This window comes from Chelonoidis abingdonii, chromosome 17, assembly GCF_003597395.2.
Source record: "Chelonoidis abingdonii isolate Lonesome George chromosome 17, CheloAbing_2.0, whole genome shotgun sequence".
NCBI classification, from domain to species: Eukaryota; Metazoa; Chordata; order Testudines; family Testudinidae; genus Chelonoidis; species Chelonoidis abingdonii.
In genome coordinates this window covers 36,148,055-36,166,004 of record NC_133785.1, presented here as the reverse complement: position 1 = coordinate 36,166,004, position 17,950 = coordinate 36,148,055, and the positions used below count along the sequence as shown (strand labels likewise).

Below are 17,950 nucleotides of genomic sequence, written 5' to 3'. Positions count from 1 at the left end.
GGCGGGCGGGCGAGGCCTGCACCCCGCACGGAACCGGCCTCTTCCTCGCCGTGGGCAGCCTCAGCAGGTGAGGGGCGGGCGCCAGGCTCCACCCCCGCTTGCCGGCCTCGTCCTGTCTCACCCCTCGCTGTCACCTTCCCCGACTTGCTCCCATGGCCCTGGCACCGTGTCCCTGGCATCGTCCCCTTCCTTTGCCCTCCCTTGCGCTGTGGCCCTGCTCGCGTCCCCGGCGCCATCCCCCTCGGTCCCAGCGTTGGCGTCATGTCCCGGGTGGCGTCTCCCTCAGCGTCGTGTTCCTTGCCCCATCCCAACCGTCTCCCTCGTCGCCGGCCTCGGCGTCATGTCCCTGGCGTCGTCACCAGCCTCGGCGTCGTGTCCCTGGCGCCGTCCTCCTCGTTGGCGTCGTGTTCCCATCACCGCTGCCTCCCTTATTGGTGTCTGTCGTCTTCCTCGTGCCATCCCCCTCGTGGCTGTTGCTGGCTTCGGATTCCTGGCGCCGTTCCCCCACCCCCATTACCGTCACGGGCATTGTGTTCCCAGCGCCATCTCTGCGGTCTCCCTCATTACTGTTGTTGGCATCCTGTCCTTCTCATCGCTGTCATTGGCATCGTGTTGTGGGTGCCATTCTCGCTGTCACCTGTGGCGTTGACGTTGGGTCCTGTGCACTGTCCCCCTGGCCACCCTTGTTGGCATCGTGTCCCTGGTACCACCATGATTTTCTGCCTTGTTGCTTTTATCATTGTTTCCCATGTTGTTGTTTACTGCGATTTCCCTCATCGCGGTTGCCTTCCTCCTCATTCCCCTCGATGTGATCATTTCCGTTATTCTCTGTGTCACCTTCCCCACCAGTGCCGCGCTTTCCATTGGTGTTGGCATGACCATCGTCTCTCTAGAACTGTCCCAGCTCTCACCCCATTTCCCATCTCCCGGCTGCCATGGCCATTGTTTCCCTCATCACCAGCCATATCTCTTACCATTGTCGCCCTTGTATTTGTGCCACCCCTACAACTTCTAATTCCTGGTTGGGTGTGAATGATCCTTTCTTAGCTCATTGAGATCACATGGCCAGTACCCACATTGGACCTTGTTCTCATCTCTGAGCAGGTAGTGCCCCATATTGTCAAGGTTAATTTTATAACATAATATGGTATCAACAATAATAACTGTCTTCCCCCCCTGCCTGTGCCAAGAAGGACCAGACATCTAAATCTGGCAGGATGCCTCCAGGGTCCCAGCTGGCCCTACTGGAGCAGGGTTTCTGAGAGAGCTGCTCACCCACCCACTGGTGCTGTCTCCAGCACTTTGCATACCCTTTTACTGACCAGCTAAGTATCAAGTTGCAGTGGGAACGTAAGTAATGCCCACACTAAAGATGTTCACACCGAAGCAGAAGCCATCTCTTGTTTTAGCATGGCTGGCAGGGCCTCATTGCTCTTTAGAGCAGCTCCCTTCAGACCAAAGCTAGGGGCCAGCAAAAACATAGAGGCGAGATCAAGGGGATGGAGAGGTTAGAGTTTTGTTGATGCCATATGGTGAGCTTTAACATGTGGAACCACAGACAATGACATTGCAGCAACAGCATGATGAGCTGTAGCAAGTGGCACTGTTAATGTGGAATATTTTAACAAATGTATTTCAACGTTTTAGTGGGCTTTGTCTGAATGGTCCAATGCACGTTTTTTCCCCCCATACTTTTCTCTTTTCATTTTGATCATGAAGTCTTAAATAACTTATAGGCTTGTTGGGTATTTTTATGCTCAAAACATTTGTTTTTTCTCACCAGGGTCAGTCTTTTGTTTTGACATTGTTAAAAGATCTTTTGTAGTGTTTTGAAAATTGATATCAGAAACAGTAAAATGTGTGTGCACTGTAATGTTTTGCGGTTTCCTGGTTTAAAGATGAACTTGCATAGGGATTCATTTTGCTCCTGAGACTGGCCTTTAAAAGGTACATAGGAATTGCCATACCAAATCAGGGCAGTGCCTATTTAGTTAAGTATCTTGTTTTTATAGTGTCTAGCACCAGATTCTTCAATGGAAGGTACGAGAAGCCCCATAATTGACAATTGATTTCTTCCTAATCCTAGGTAATTAGTGGCTGGTTTACATCTTGCAGCATGAGCTTAGGTTATGAAATATTACAGTGATGAGTGACAGCAGAGGAAATCTGCATAGATATAGAAAATTTAAGAGATTGAAATGCTTTATTTTATGTAATTGTGGATGGTCTTATTATTCATATAAGTGTCTAATCCTTTTTTTAAATTGGGCTAGTTCTGGGCCTCAATAATACTTTATGGCAATGAGTTCACTGGTTAATTTTGTGTGGTTTTAAAAAAAACATTTCCTTTGATCAGTTTTGCATTTGTTGCCATTTAATTTCATTGGCTGCCTCTAGTTAAACTGTCTGCTTTGTTTTTTAAGGCACCTATCACCCTGATCTTGTTCTAGTATTATGAGAAAGGGTAGATAAGAGTGCCTGATTAAACTTCTCTAAACTGTTCATTATTTTATATACCTCTATCTATCTCCCCTTCTTCATTTCCTCTGTAATCTACATTATCTTAAACATTTTAAACTCTCCTCAGTCCTTCCATGACTGTAATAATTTCTGTATCCCTTCTCTGGATTCTTTCTATTTCTGCTATGTCCTTTTTGGAATGAGGTGACCAGAATTGAATATTGTATTTCAGCTGAAGAACCACAATAAATTTATATGCCATTATATTATTTTTGTATTACTTTTTATCACTTTCTTTATCCAGGGTAAACACTTTTTTTATTTTTTGATTACCTCTGTCCATTTAGCAGATGTTTTCACTGAACTCTTCACAGTAATATCTAGATACTTTTTTTATTGGTTAAAGTTAATTTAGAATCCAGCAAATCATTTGAATAGTTCACATAGTTTAATGATGTTTGTGTGACTCTTCTCTTCATACGTGTCACTGATTATAGAACATTTCAGAGTTCTAGAATGCGCTCTCTGTTTTCTGTCTTTGTCTCATGCTTGAATTAACAGCACTTCGATTTAAAAGAAAATATCAGTAGTTCTAGCTCTGTTCTTAAATGAGACTAAGGTTTAGATCTGCTGCTGTTTATTGAATCCCCATCATAAATTATATCAATACATCTATACTATCAATGGTGTTTGTTTAATAAAAACGCAGGATTTTAAATGCTATTTAAATCTTTTTAACTACTTCATAGATTTTAAGGCTAGAAGAGAGCATTAAGATGATCTAATCTGATCTCCCGCATAACATAGGCCAAGTGACTCCTGTTCCTATCTTCAGGTTGAACTAGAGTATGTCTTTTACAAAAATATCCAGGCTCTGGATTTAAAAACTTCAAGTGATGGAGATCCAGTACATCCCTTGGTAAGTTGTACTAATGGTTAATTATCCTCAGTATTAAAAAAAAAAAAAAAAAATCACCTTATTTCTAGTCTGAATTTGTCTAGTTTCAGTTTTCATCCATTGGATCTTGTCTGATAGATTGAAGAGCTTCCTGCTGAATGAAATCTCCTCCCCATGTGGGTGCAAATAAACTGTGCTCAAGACACTTCTCAACTTTCTGTTTGATAAGCTAAGGATGGAGTTTCTTAGGTCTCTGAAAGGCAGGATTTCAAAACTAGTATAATTCTTATAGCTCTTTTCTGAAACATTTTTAATTTTCCAACATCCTTTTTTTTTTTTTTAAATGAAGACTCCAGAACTGGATAGAGTAATAATGGTCTCACTGATGCTATATACAGAGGCAATACCATATAACTATTCCTACTTGGTATTTTCCATTTTATACATCCAAAGATTGCATTACCCCTTTTAGACACAGCCTTGCCCAGGGAACTCATGTTTACTTGGTTAGCCAGCATGGTCCCTTTTTAGAATCACTGCTTTATGATTCCTTCATCCTGAAAGTGTGACCTACACTCTTGTTCCTGTCTTTGATTTACTTTTGGCTGTATTAAAATGCATGCTGTTTGAATGAGTCCAATTTACCATGTGGTCCAGATTACTCTCTAGAACTGACTTGTCCTTATCATTATTTATCACTCTATTCTTTGTGTCCTCTGGAAACAGCACCAGAATGATTTTATATTTTCTTCCAGCTTATTGCTAAAGATATCAAACAGCAGTAGGGCAAGAACAGATTGTTGCAGGACACAACTAGATTCACACTATTTCAGTTATGATTCCTCATTAATAATTACTTTGAGAAAACTAATTAATTGGTTGCAAGTAGGGCTGTCAAGAAATTTAAAAAAAAATCACTGTTAATCATGTGATTAAATAAATTAATCATGAAATTAATTGCACTGTTAAACAATCATAGAATACCGTTTATTTAAATATTTTTGGATTTTTCTACATTTTGAAATATATTGATTTCAATTACAACACAGAATACAAAAAGGGCTCTCTTTTTATTACAAATATTTGCACTGTAAAAAAAAAATAGTATTTTTCAATTCCCACATTACAAGTACTGTAGTGCAATCTCTTTATCATGAAAGTTGAACTTACGAATGTAGAATTATGTACAAAAAACCTGCACTCAAAAACAAAACAGTGTAAAACTTTAACGCAGAGGTCGGCAACCTCTGGCACACAGTTACCCTGGCGAGCCGGGCCAGTTTGTTTACCTGCCGTGTCATCAGGTTCGGCGGATTGCGGCTCCCACTGGCTGTGGTTCACTGTCCCAGGCCAATGGGGCGGCAGGAAGCAGTGCGGGTTGTGCTGGCTGCGGCTTCCCGCCACCCCCATTGGCCTGGGATGGCGAACCGCAGCCAGTGGGAGCTGCGGTCTGCTGAACCTCCGACACGGGAGCTAAACAAACTGGGCTGGCCTGCCAGGGTGCTTACCCTAGTGAGCCGCGTGCCAGAAGTTGCCAACCCCTGCTTTAGAGCCTACAAGTCCACTCATCCAGCTTCCTTTGAAATACAGAACAAAAATATTTTGAACACTTCTGCTTTTTGTGCATTATTATTGAAAAATTTTATCATTAATTGATATACATAACACATGATTTTATATGATCATGGAATGAGAAAAAGAAAAGCCGGTCCCACAGGTGTAATCATTGTAAATGCTTCAAGGGAAAAAACACTTCAAGAATACCAAGGTAAAGCTAACAAATTCATTAAAACAAATACTTAAGAAATCCTGCAAAACAAGTAAAGCAACTCTAACAGCACAATTATGTCCATAAATAAAACACACAGAAGAAACCCCTACAAAATTACTAGCACTTGATTCTTTCCTGCCCTTTTCAATAGTGTACACAGATACCAATGGAACAAAAAGCTCTGTTTGTTGGAATTTTCATGGCTTAAAGACCACAATTTATAGTACTGGACAGCAATCTGCTATGGAGCATTTTTACTAAGTAGAATAAGATCTTTTATACCACGCTGTTCCTTAACTTGGGTAACAATCTCCGTGGCTTTACATACTTAGCAGTCTACCATTTATTAGAAATGGGTGGATGCAGTATGGATGCAGACAGGTTTTCTTGCAGGGACTCCAGCATTTGTGCAGGGCCTCATGCTGGGATATTTTTACAGAATAGGGGCATAAAAGTGAGGGAGAGAGTACAAAACTTGGCACTAATAAAGGATTGGATTATTATTTTATAGTAATCACGTGGTGGTCATGTTTTTAGCATATTATCTGTGCTACCATGATTGATTTAAAAAATGTACTTAATATCATGCTTTAAAAATGTCCATTATCAGATAATGATGCAAATCCTACAGAATTCTGGGCTACAGCATTGTACACAGTTAATTGGTCTTCATCTTTGTTTCTGGCAGAAGCAAATATATCATTACATTTGAAAGTTTTGGTAGTATCATTTTGGTTTAATTAAAATCCTGGAAGCTTTTCGTTGTATCCTCAGATATTACCTGCAGTTTTGCTAAATATGTGATATTGCCACTGGTCCTTCTCTAATGATGGCTCATTCAGCTCTTGCATGCCCTTCACAGCAACCATATGAACTGAAAGATCCTTCTTTGTTACAACAGGATAAACTGCCCGTGACCACAGTTTAACTCATATCTTTACCCTTGGTTCTTCTTGAATTCCCTGTCCTGTCTCTACGGAGCTCAAGAACAAACAGCTCTCTTTTGCTTGAACTGCTCCTTTTATCATCATAATGGTGGGTTGACGTACTTGATGTCTCTGGCTAATGGTGCTGTGATAGATTGGTTACATCACTTACCCAACATTAATTCATTGTTTATGCCATCAGAAATCATACGTCACAAAAATTCAGAGGGGATGTGGACTTATTTTTCTCACTTTATGAGAATAATAGTATTTTATTTATAAGTAACTTTTCCTTTATTTAGGATCTTGTTGCTTATGTTATTCAGTGATGGCATTTTTGGTAATTTCTTCTCTCAGATCTCTTCCCAGGAATACTGTCACATCTTACCAGATATAATATGTGGGATCCTCTTTAATATTTACTTTACAGAATTTTGAGATTAATTACTGTATAAATTTAAGATGGTCAGTCATTTATTTATACTTGTCAAACCAAAGCTGAACTTCTAAGACAGTGGAAGTTTTGGTACTCAGAAATTGCACAGTTGGGCTTGTAATGTGATGAGTTGCCATTTTTATCCTAGCTGTTGAAAACATTCAGTTCACACATGTCAAATAAGGGACTAACTGAGATTATGGTCTGGATGAGGACTACGTGATGGAGATCAACCTGGTTAAAATAGAGATAATGCTTAAAGAATGAGAGAACCAACAGGTAGAAATGACACACTTGCAGTATCTTACCTCTGATTGTGCTTGCAAGACAGTTGAGACCTTTGAGACTATGGTCTCCATTTCCCTCTCAAAGTGAGATTACTGCATTGTGGACTACATGGGGCTAGGCCTTCAAACTATCTGGATATTACTGCCAGTATAGAATGTAACTGCCTGACCATTATTAAGTGAATTTTTCCTTAATAGCACATTGCATATGTATTCTATGATCTGCACTGTCAGTTGGATTGTGGGTGAAATTTAAAGTGTTTGGTGTGGCCTGTAAAATCCTAACTGGTTTATGCCCCAGTGATCTTTGAGATAATCTCTTTCTTTTGTAATTTTGTGCAGTTGTGATCAGTCATGGTGCTCTAGCCAGTAAGCCCATTGATTTACGGGAAGGAGAACTATTGATATGTTTTTTCAGTGTAAGGTCCACAGTTCTGCAATTTACTTCTCCTCCCTGAGTCTCTCAGTTCATGAGTTTCGTGGCCTTCAAGACACGGGAAGAATTCTTTGGTGGCACTGAACCAGTTTGTAAATGTTTTTGTCCATTGATAATTTTAAATATAGTACATAGACTAGGAGTTATGATTATCACATTTAAAATATCTCAATAAATACGTGTTGATACTGCTGAGGGAATTTTGTGAAAAGATATGCAGGTAAACAGCCGTTTCCCCTTCGGAAAGCAGCTGCTGCTTGTGGCTCTGAATAGTGCTTCATTCATCATGTGGCCAGATTCTTTGACTCAGTATCTGTTTAAGAAAGCTGAATCAGAGCTATGGTGTAACTTCTGAGTCAGCTTTTAAACATTTAATAAAAGATATTTTAAAAAAAAATCTCACAGCAGTAAAAGGAAACCCAGACAATTAAAACAAATCTTTCAGCATAGCAAGGGAAATCTAGATGATGTAGGAGGAGGATGGAAAAAGGCCATAGTCTTTAGAATATTAAGGAGGAATATATTGAATCTGTGTTAATACATATTTTTAATTTAAAACGGTTTTATTTTGCAATTTTCTATTGGCTTAAGATATTTTTAAATAGAAGTAAAGCACCTTGAGGTCTGCAGTTGAAAAGCACTATATAATACCTAGATATAATTATTAATAAAATAATTGCAATTTTTTTGGTAATAGTTATGAAGAGTCACTTTACAATTCTCCTAAAACATGATAGGGCATGCCATGCTGCAGTATTTTGACTTCTCAGATTGTTTCAGCATTCACGCTTCACCTAAATAAAGTGAGAGTTGTGGCAGCATCCTAGGATCACACACATAGTTCATGTTTTGTTGCTTTACTCTCTGTATGGAAATCCCTTATTGTAAGTCTCTCCACTATTGCAGTGAAAATGCTCAGATACTGTGGTGATAGACAGCAGCATAAAATCCTAAAATACATTATCTCCTCAAGCCATGACTTTTCTCTGAGGAATGGACCAAAGGTAGAATCTATTTAAATGCCTCCTAAAATACCACTCATATACCTATGTTAATAGCAAATGGATTAACCAAGTATTTAAAAAGCATTGTATATTGACGGACCAAGAGAGAATAATTTGGCTTTTCTCAGAGGACATATAAGGCCAGTTCAATTGTGCTTGTGAAGGGAGGTGTAAATTACATCAGTTATTTATACTGCAGCAGCTAGATTCCTTGGATCTGAAGGAAAATAAATCCCAGATGAGAACAGGTGGTGGTTCTGTGTTGTCATGTGTGAGGTTTCCATTTGGTTGAAGGGGGATAGCGGTTTAATACCTGGTGGGGCTTCACTGGAATTATACCAGCTGGAATTTTTTAGCAGAGGTGCTGATCTACATACTTGTTCACCAGTGTTGTCATTGCTGCCTACCTTTTGGGTGATATTTGCCTCTAACTAAGTACTTGTGTTCCTGTCCTCAAGTAGGTTGTGTCTTTTTTTTGCCACCCACATCTTAGTCTCTCACTCCAGTTTTTGGACTTTGGAGTGAATGCAACCCCTAGATTTTCTTTCACCACATTTACTCACTTAAGCCCCAACCCTGCAAGCACTTGTGCACATACTGAACTTTGCTCATGTGAGTAGTGAATGGAACTACTTATGTGTGTAAGGCCCAATTCCACAAAGGGACTTATGCATCTAAAACCCAGAAAACCTTGTCTAACCCCATGTCTAACCCCATGGGCACCTAAACTCACTCAGCAACTATATTTCTGCTGTGAAAGTCACTTAGGAGCTTACCTTTCTGTTTCTAACCATGCATTCCGCTGCATCAGGTAGGTGCCCTGACCTCTATCTCACACCAGAGCCCCAGATGATCTTTACATCAGGTGAAGACACGTGTGTCCCTGCCTATCTCACATGCTCTAAGCACACCTAACTCAGCAGAAAATGGGCTGGGAGAGGAGAAGGACATCCGTTTATAACCTTTAGCCTAGTTATGGTACTCACCTGTGATATGAGAGAGCCCAGTTCAATTCTCCCCTCTACTAGTTGGGGAGAAGGGATTTTAACAGGAGTTTCCCACCACTCAGTGAGTGCTCTGACCATTGGTCTGTAGCGTCATTCCCATCGCTCTCTGGCCCAGTACCTATTTAATTATTTAATATGAAGTAGAATGGCTTCAGTAGGAGAGATTGAGAGAGACTACCAACAGAATATCCCATAACAGGACTATCCGGCTATCATGGCAGGCCACTAACAATATATATTTCATAGCAGCAAGCTGGCTGTTAGGGATATGAGAGAAAAGTGTGAGTGAGCTGCAGCAGCTCATTCAATATAAAGATCAGTTTCTGCCACAAGATACGTGGCCACATCTCTTACCGACTTTGATGGGTGGTTTTTTGCATGCACTTCTGAGACCAGAATTTGGATCTAAAAGTGTAGTCCAGTAAGAAACCAAAAAGTTGAATAAAAGAGAATCTACTTTGAAAGCTGTAGTTTATGGGTGAAGATAAACAAAACAGAAAAAATTACTGTACAAACTAGCAGAAAAGAAGCCTGTCATAAAGGATTTTAGTTGCAAAAGTGCATGAGCGGGCGAGGACCTAATTTGCAAATTCAATGACCATGATAGCAAATGGCCAGTTCTGTAGCTAATTGGTTATATGTACATGCCATCATGTTAATTGTACATACTAGTTAGGCCCCGTTTGGACACATACTTTGAAGATTAAGCCCAGTGTGTCATATTTTTCCTGTGTTAAGGGCTTACAGAAGACTTAAGAGCATTTTTATCATACAAATGTTTTAGCAGAGTACGGGTATAAACATTTTGTTTCTTTAAAATGTGATGTGGAAGAGGGTGAGAACCAGATGTCTGAAAGATCTTTTTGTCCTTAAAGATTATGTTTTGTTTTAACTAAATGTTGCATAGACAGAGAAATAATTGAACGGATTTAAAAAACAAAGAATGGACAGAAATTTGATTTTAACACTTGAATGAATAAAGGCTGACCTGTAGGAGCTGAAAGTAAAACAAAACTATTTTAAGAATCAACACAAGTATGCGTCTGTGATTTTGTGGTTTATTGTAAATATTTTCACTTCTGTTCCACTCTTACATTGCTTTGGCAGTTATGTTTATTTAATGATTTTTTTCATCTCTAAGTCCTGCCTATAGGTTATGACAGTATGTAAAGTTGGGCTAATGCTGAACAATACAAATAACATGAAATAAATCTGTGCTCTTGCTTCATGAGAATTATTTAAGGTGATGCAATCAACTTGAAATCTAAATATATTTTCTTAATTAGTTAAAAGTGGTTACAGGCAATATATTTGACCCTGACCCCCCACCCCATCAAATTTATTTATTTAATTTTGGGCTTCCAATTAATTTTCCTGTTTTTTAAAAAAAAAAATCTTCCCTGTTGCTGTGTGAAAGACTCACACAAACAGGTGAAAGTGACTGTACACAAAATGCTGTCAAATGGAAAAAATAGAGAAAATACTTTTTAAATGTTGAAGTTGTAGAAATCTTGGTCCCTGATCCTGTAAACACTAATGTGTTCATTTAACCTTACTATGATGAGAAGTTCCATTGGGACATAGGGAAGTTAAACAAATATATAAGGGATTGCAGGATCAGGGCCTTAGATGTTGCATGTAACAGTAGCAGGTTTTAAAAAAATCAGAAGTGTGACTTAGTTGGCATCTCTATAATGGAGAAATTATCCGTGTTTGTAAGGATTGTACATTCTGAAATATGTAATGGAGTCTTGTTAATGTCATAATTATGGCAAAAATATGAAGAGTGGTAGACATGTTTTGTAGAATCAAACTACATTTGCAGAACCCAGACTTGCACATTTTAAGAAAAATGCTGCTGGATATACCATGGAATCTCTTGGACCACAGTTGTGTAAGGAACTCACTGATTCCTTCACTAACAGGCTACCAAAAAAACACAGTGGTTACAAGTAGACACACACTCAATTATCTGTATAGATTTCTGATATAGTGGCAATACACACAGTGCTCTTAGCACAATATGAATATCATTCATTGCTTGGGAAGTGACAATAAAAAGCAGCTCTAATTAGTGTAACCTCCTGTATCTGTTGTTGAGCTTCAAGGCTGACTATTATGGTTAACAGTCAGACCATGGCAGAGTCAAAGACTGAAATGGAGTAATAGATTTCAAAGTGTGCAGGAGTCTTTTCAGGTGTCTACAGAAGTAGGAAAACATGTTGCTTCTCAGTATCTTTAGAGAAGGCTTACTCCTTAGGTAATATTTGTACTACTTAATTGTGCTGGGGGACTCATGATCCGCAGTGCCATCATTGTTTTAGTATGAGAAAGCAGAGAAGAGCTATCTGAAAGTTTGAGATCAGTTCTGATGGCCAAGTGAAGCAGCCTTCCAGACATTTTTCTTCATAACAAAGAATTTGTAAAGATTTTGTTAGACAGTGGTTTTATGTAACACTGGACCTAAAGATCAAGATTTGAATAATTAACTTAATGTTTATTTATAAACAGTTGAAAATTTGACAATGAAAACGTATATACATATTCTAGCTGTAACAGTAGTTCACTGCTTTTAACGTCCTCATCATACACAATAGCCTATACAATTATGTTATATTGGAGGTTTGTGTTTTATAAATATACGTTGAGAGAGAACTCTTTCCTATACTATTCAAAGAATTTTACAAAATTAAAAAACATGCATCAGCTTCATTTTATATACACTTTTTCTGATTATGCCTTGCAAATAACTTTGAAGCTTTCAAATTAAATTTCTTCTTTTACTCTTGGTTACCTTTTCCACTTCATAAACATTTTCTCTGGTTTCTGCTGCCTTACCAGCACTTCCCTGTGCATCAGCCAGCATCATCAGTGATGTCAGCAGGAATGTTCATAGTTTTGCTATAGGGAAATTACTTTTGGTATTTGTGCTCACACCATAATGACAATTTTATTATCTTGTCTAGAAAACTGCTGAATTTTTTAAGTGATTACTTTTGTTTGTAAATGCAGAACATTGTTGGGAGAATGGACTCCGTAAAATTGGGACATTTTTTCCATCTAGATTATAACAATGTTAAGATTGGTCTGGTTTTGAATTTGATATGTTGGTAGCATCCCTGATGAACTTTTAAAATCTTGTTAGACAAAGAATTATACATGTGTAACTGTTCTTATATTTACAACTTCTCATAAAACTGAAATAGGTGCATCTCAGGTTCTCTCTCCAAAGCGTTTAGTGGCATTAGACTGCAACTGGATGGTAAACAGCATTAGAAGGATGCCCTATGTTGAGCAGGCCTGTACACACAGTCTCATTTCTACTCTTGTGAAACTGACTGGCCAGATTGCCCTGCCTCTTCAAGATTTGGTATCACCTATTAATTAGCTGCAGGCGTGTAGGGCAAGTGTCTGCATGCATTGACAGAGCAGAGGAAACAAAGTTTTGTTTTATTGGTTAATATTTATATTGCAGTAACATCCAAAGGCCCCAATCAGGATCGAAGCTCCTTTGTGCTAGGTGTTGTACAAATATACGAAGAGAAACAGTTTCTGGCCCAAAGAGCTTACGGTCTAAAAATAAATAAAAAGATGAACATCCCAGTCCTGTGAACTCCTCTCTGCATGTGAATCACTGTACAGCCCTCCTACCATTTTGTATGAGTACAGAGATCTGCCTTTGTGAAGCAACTTGCAGGATAGGGGGCAAAGGGAATGGAAAATGGAAACCATATACAAGCAAGAGTGATGTTTGCACACATCACTAGGTTTAGTTTTTTTCTTTATGAGAAAAATACCTATTATAAATTCCTATTTTTTGTTGCTGTACCACATATTCTAATCTCCACTGCCTCTGTTTTTATTGTTAATCCTAGGCTAGTGTTCCTTGTTTTGTATTTTAACCTTTTCCTTGTCTCTTTTTAAATTTCGTGCGGGAGGCAGTGTTCTGGCACTGCCATTAGCCTGCTGCAAATCATGTCATCTTTGTGCTTCTGGTTTTCTATCTGTAAAATGGGTATATGTGCCTTTTATCTATACATTTATATTTAACCTTTGCCTGTATTGTTTTTAAAGTTATTACAGTACAGACCTGTTTACGTGCGGATGTCGGGAATCAAGCTGTCCCGACTGCGTGTTAACGGACGGTGGATTAAGAGGGCCATGCTGAAGAAAGTGTTTATGATTCACTTAGAGAAGAAAATAAAAGCGTTTTTTCTTTCTGGCTCGCATTTCTTTTTCTTTTGTATGAAGTCTGTTATGCGCTGCAGATGAATGATTTCGATATTTTCCGCATTTTGCTTCTCCATAAATCTTACAACAGTTTCTACAGCACTAAGGATTTCTGTGGGGTGAAATTTTGATCTTTTCAATGACATCCTCGTCATTGTTGTCATTGTCATTTAGGCCTGCGTTATTAGAATTCTCGCCATCACTTTGGCGATCCGATGTAGCCTCGCAGCCCATTAATCTTTCTTCCTCGGACAGGAATTCTGAAGTCAGGCAATCTTCATCCAACTCCAGCCAGTCGGTAATGATTTCCGGCAACATATCCAAACTAAAATCTTTGATCATTTGAAAGAGAAGTTTACCTTCATCCTCTTTTGTCTTCATGTGTGTTTGTAGGGCATTGTCTTCCAAAAATCCTTCAAAGTCTGGCTCTGAATCAGTGCCACTGCTGGAGTGTTCCGAGTCTGAGCCATCTTTGACAGAAAAGGCATCACTGAGAGCCTTCGTCGAGCAGTTTTCAATGGACTTTTGTTTTACTCCATCCCAAGCTGTTTTAACTAAATAAATTTCCTTCATGCTTAACTGTTTCAGGAATTCGGAAATGCCTGAAGACTTGCATGACACAATCGCCGAAATCAGCTCCTGTTGATAGTTGTTTTTAAAATTCTGAATAATGCCCTGGTCTTAAGGTTGAATTTTGGATGTTGTGTTGAGTGGTAGGTATAGCACTCAAATTTTTCCATCGCTCGATACCAGTGATTCAACTGGAGGATGGGCTGGACAATTGTCAAGTAGCAAAATTGCGTTAGCTTCAAGTTTCTTTGACCACAGATGCTTATGAACAGCTGGAACAAGGCTGTTGTGGAACCAGTTGTCGACAATGTGTCTAGTCATCCAAGCATTTTTGCTGTTAGCGTATATTACTGGCTGTTTGGCTCTATTGAGGTGATTAAAGCAGTGAGGGATGTGAAAGCAGCCAACGAGAAGAGGGGCAAGCTTATGGCTGCCTGTAGGTAACGGTCTTGGCCGGGGCTCAGCTCCTGGTCGCAGGGGCTGAGCGAATGAAGTCGGTAGTCCGAGCCCTTGGGTAGGGCTGGGCGGCGAACGAACAGTTTTTGGGGCTCCGGCCCTTTCGTGCAGGACAGAGCGACAAGTAGTTTAAGGGCTCTGTCCCTTTGGTGCAGGGCAGTGCTACAAGCAGTTTAGGGGCTCTGGCCCTTTGTGGCAGGGCAGAGCAATAAGCCGTTTAGGGGCTCTGGCCCTTTGTGGCAGGGCAGAGCAATGAGCAGTTTAGGGCCTCTGGCCCTTTGGGGCAGGGCAGAGCACCAAGCAGTTTAGGGGCTCTGGCCCTTTGGTGCAGGGCAGAGCTACAAGCAGTTTAGGAGCTCTGGCGCTTTGGTGCAGGGCAGAGCTACAAGCAGTTTAGGGGCTCTGGCCCTTTGTGGCAGGGCAGAGCAAGGGACAACTGGAGGCGATCAAGTTAAGTAAAGGAAGGGGGGAGTCTGCCACCCTTAAGGGGTAGCAGGGGGAACGCAGGCCCTCCCACTCCACTGCGTTCCAGCCCGGGGCCCTAGTAGCGGCTGTCGCCGCTAAGGCGGCGGCCGGACTGTAGTCAGCCGCCCCGGGCTGCTTCCAACCTCCCCCTCCCTGGGATACCTGCCCTTCGCCGGCGTCGTCCAGGGGTTCCCAGATCATAGGTTCCTCAGCTGGCTCGGCAGCGCAGGGTCCAGTCCAGTCCTCGGGTACGGGGTCCAGGCGGTCCGGTCCAGTCCTCAGAGCGTCCTGGGGTTAGGGCGGGGTCCAGTCCGGTCCAGTCCTCACCGTCCCGGGTTCGGGTGATCTGGTCCAGTCCTCCGCAGGGCGAGCATCCGAAGGTGCGGCCCGCGGCCCGCTCTGGTGCTGGCCCAGGGGAGGTCAGGCCAGGACCCCTCCGGATACCGAGTGTGGGGTAAGCTGGGCCCAGCGGGAGCTCAGGACCCACGTCTGCCTTCTCCAGCAGCCTCCTTCTAACTGAGGGCTGGGACTGGGTTTTTATACTTCCTGTCCCGCCCCCTGACTTCCTGGGGGCGGGAACAGGCAGAGGGGGCCTTGAACTTCCGGTCCCGCCCCTTGACTTCCTGGGGGCGGGGATAGGCGGCCGGGCCTCTGCCCGGGACTGCAGGGTTCCTAGCCTATTCCCTGTCTCAGGAGCGTGGGGGAGGGGACCCCCCTCGCTACACTGTATTATTACAAAAAAAGAAGAGTCACACAATCTTTTATCTTTTTAAATCCAGCTGTGTTCTGTGTCTCGTAATTAAAGGCTAAAGTCTTTTTCGCAGTTTTGCATATAAAGCTGTTTCATTACTATTATAAAATTGTTCTTCGTGGTAGTCTTCATTTTGTAAAATAGATTTTAACTTGGCGGGATATGCATTCATGGCCGATTCATCGGCTGATCGGCTTTCTCGAGAAATCGATACCTGTGCTATGCCATGACTCTTTTTAAAATGACTTATAAACCCCTTGCTGGCTTGGAATGATTCGTCCCTTGTTAAATTTCCAAATGTTGTCACTTGGGCTTGAAGAATTGGCCCACTTTAGCAGCATTCCTTTCAGCCTTTCCTTAGCAAACCACATGCACATGGCTTTGTGTCTTGTGGGTTTTGCTGAATAGCGCACACATTTTTGCTTAAGCCCCGCAGCAGAATCAATTTTTTGTACAAAGCCATTCAGTTTAGATTAGTTTTTTAGCCATCCTCAGAGAGTAGATTCGGCAATCCCAATATCTTTTGAAACTTTGGCCTGGGTTTCTCTGCTATTTACTTGATCTATGGCAGCTAGCTTTTCTTCTACCATGTAGGAATGCTGACGCTTGTCCTCCGCCATTATATTAGGCCTACGATTAAAATTTTCTAATGTAGTATATATATATTACTATATAACTACTATATATTATATCTCTCTCTAGCATGACAATGACTAAGTGCGAGTGATACATCTTTACCAATATCAGTAAAGACGTACAACATGTTTCCGCTCCGCACTTCCTGTCGATTTCTGTGCCAATGAGTTAGTGAGCAAATCTGTAGCGCTACATAACAAGTTTCTGTACCGCGTGTTAACGAGTCTCGCATGTTAAATAGGTAGCACTGGGAGGCATGGAGCTACTGTGCTTTAAGTGGATTTGCACGTAAATGGGTCTGTACTGTATCTCTTGCCTTTTGCATTTTTCTGTTTTTTATATTTAATCATGGACTTCCATGGTTTCTTTTGAAAATTATTGTACTCCATATTTCCATTTTTAATTATTTATACACTTGCCTTTCCATTTTTTTTAAAATAAACTTTGCTCCAGATCCTTAGGACTGTTTGTTTTGTGGCTAGCACAGTTCTGGGAGATTGGGGATATACAGGGGGCTGTAAGTCACATCTACACCTTGACACACCAAGCTGTTCCTAGGGTTGCAAGAGGGCTGCTTTCATTTGCTCCATTTGGAAAATTATGCCAAACAGGCTTCAGCTGATTGTAGCAGTTCTATGGCTATGCTCCCTTCTTTTTGGACATCCATCTGTGCTGGATGGAGGACCAGAGGGATCGCCGCTATGTTGGCTCAGTCACTTGGTTTTATCCTGCTATTCTGCTGTTATTTGATATCAAATATTTCTGGTAGGAAAATGATTTTATTTGTGGATTCTCAAAAATACACTGAAAAATTTAAAAGGAGATGAACAAATTGTGTTTATGGATGTCTGTGTGTATGTGTGCGTGTGTGTGTGTGTTGGAGGTAGAGTTGATCATGGGCTATATTTTAAGAAAAATGTGCTTTGTCGATTTATATCCATCCAGGGCCTGGAACTCTCCTAACACCTACATGGCTTAGGACTGTTGGCCTAATACATCTTCTGTTACAATTCCTCTGCCTCATTTATGTACTGTCTTCTTTATCTTGTCTTTCTGCTCCACTTGTTTTCTTTTTAATGGTGGGGAAATGCTGATGGAATTGTCTGTCGTTTCAGGGTAAAATAGAAGGGTGAATTATGGGGAGGAGGGCAGTGACTGAGGAGACTGATTCCCTTTTTGCCTCCTTGATTCCAGTTGAGTAGTAGTATAACTGCCCATGCTTCAGAAATTTTCAAGATCAGGGAAGGGGGCGAAATGCAACAATTGAATTCTAGCTGTCAGTGGAGGAGGGACCATCAAAGCAACATCAAGAACGATTGTGTATCCCTAAGCATCTTATTTTTGACACCTAATCCTGTAAGTTCTGTCTCTCGTTAAGAATACCTGCCCTCTTTGTGTAGGTATCACTGCACTCTTTTATATCCAGTCCAATTGTAAAGCTGTCATTTCTGCGTGAGAAACGTAAGGGGCTTCATGCAGTGCATTGTGGGGAAGAACTGTGGTGTGAGAATATTTTTCTGTGAACAGCTATTATAGTGGTTGCACATGAGCAGGGGATAGAAACAGTTGATTTCAAAAGACTACAGTTAGATCATTTGGTTCATAAATAGCTAACTG

The 17,950-nt window shown here is 40.8% G+C and overlaps 1 protein-coding gene across 2 annotated transcripts in view; it reads left to right on the top strand.

Annotated features, from left to right (window-relative positions):
* Nucleotides 1–6: 6 nt before the first annotated feature.
* ATXN7 (ataxin 7) overlaps nucleotides 7–17,950 on the top strand; it is a 142,900-nt gene continuing 124,956 nt past the window's right edge. The window contains exon 1 of one of the 2 annotated variants that reach the window (XM_032801044.2): nucleotides 7–67. The gene's annotated coding sequence lies outside the window, so the exon portion shown is untranslated. Of the gene's footprint in view, nucleotides 68–3,162; nucleotides 3,380–17,950 lie in introns of those variants that run through there. The other variant, XM_032801046.2, reaches the window with a different exon arrangement.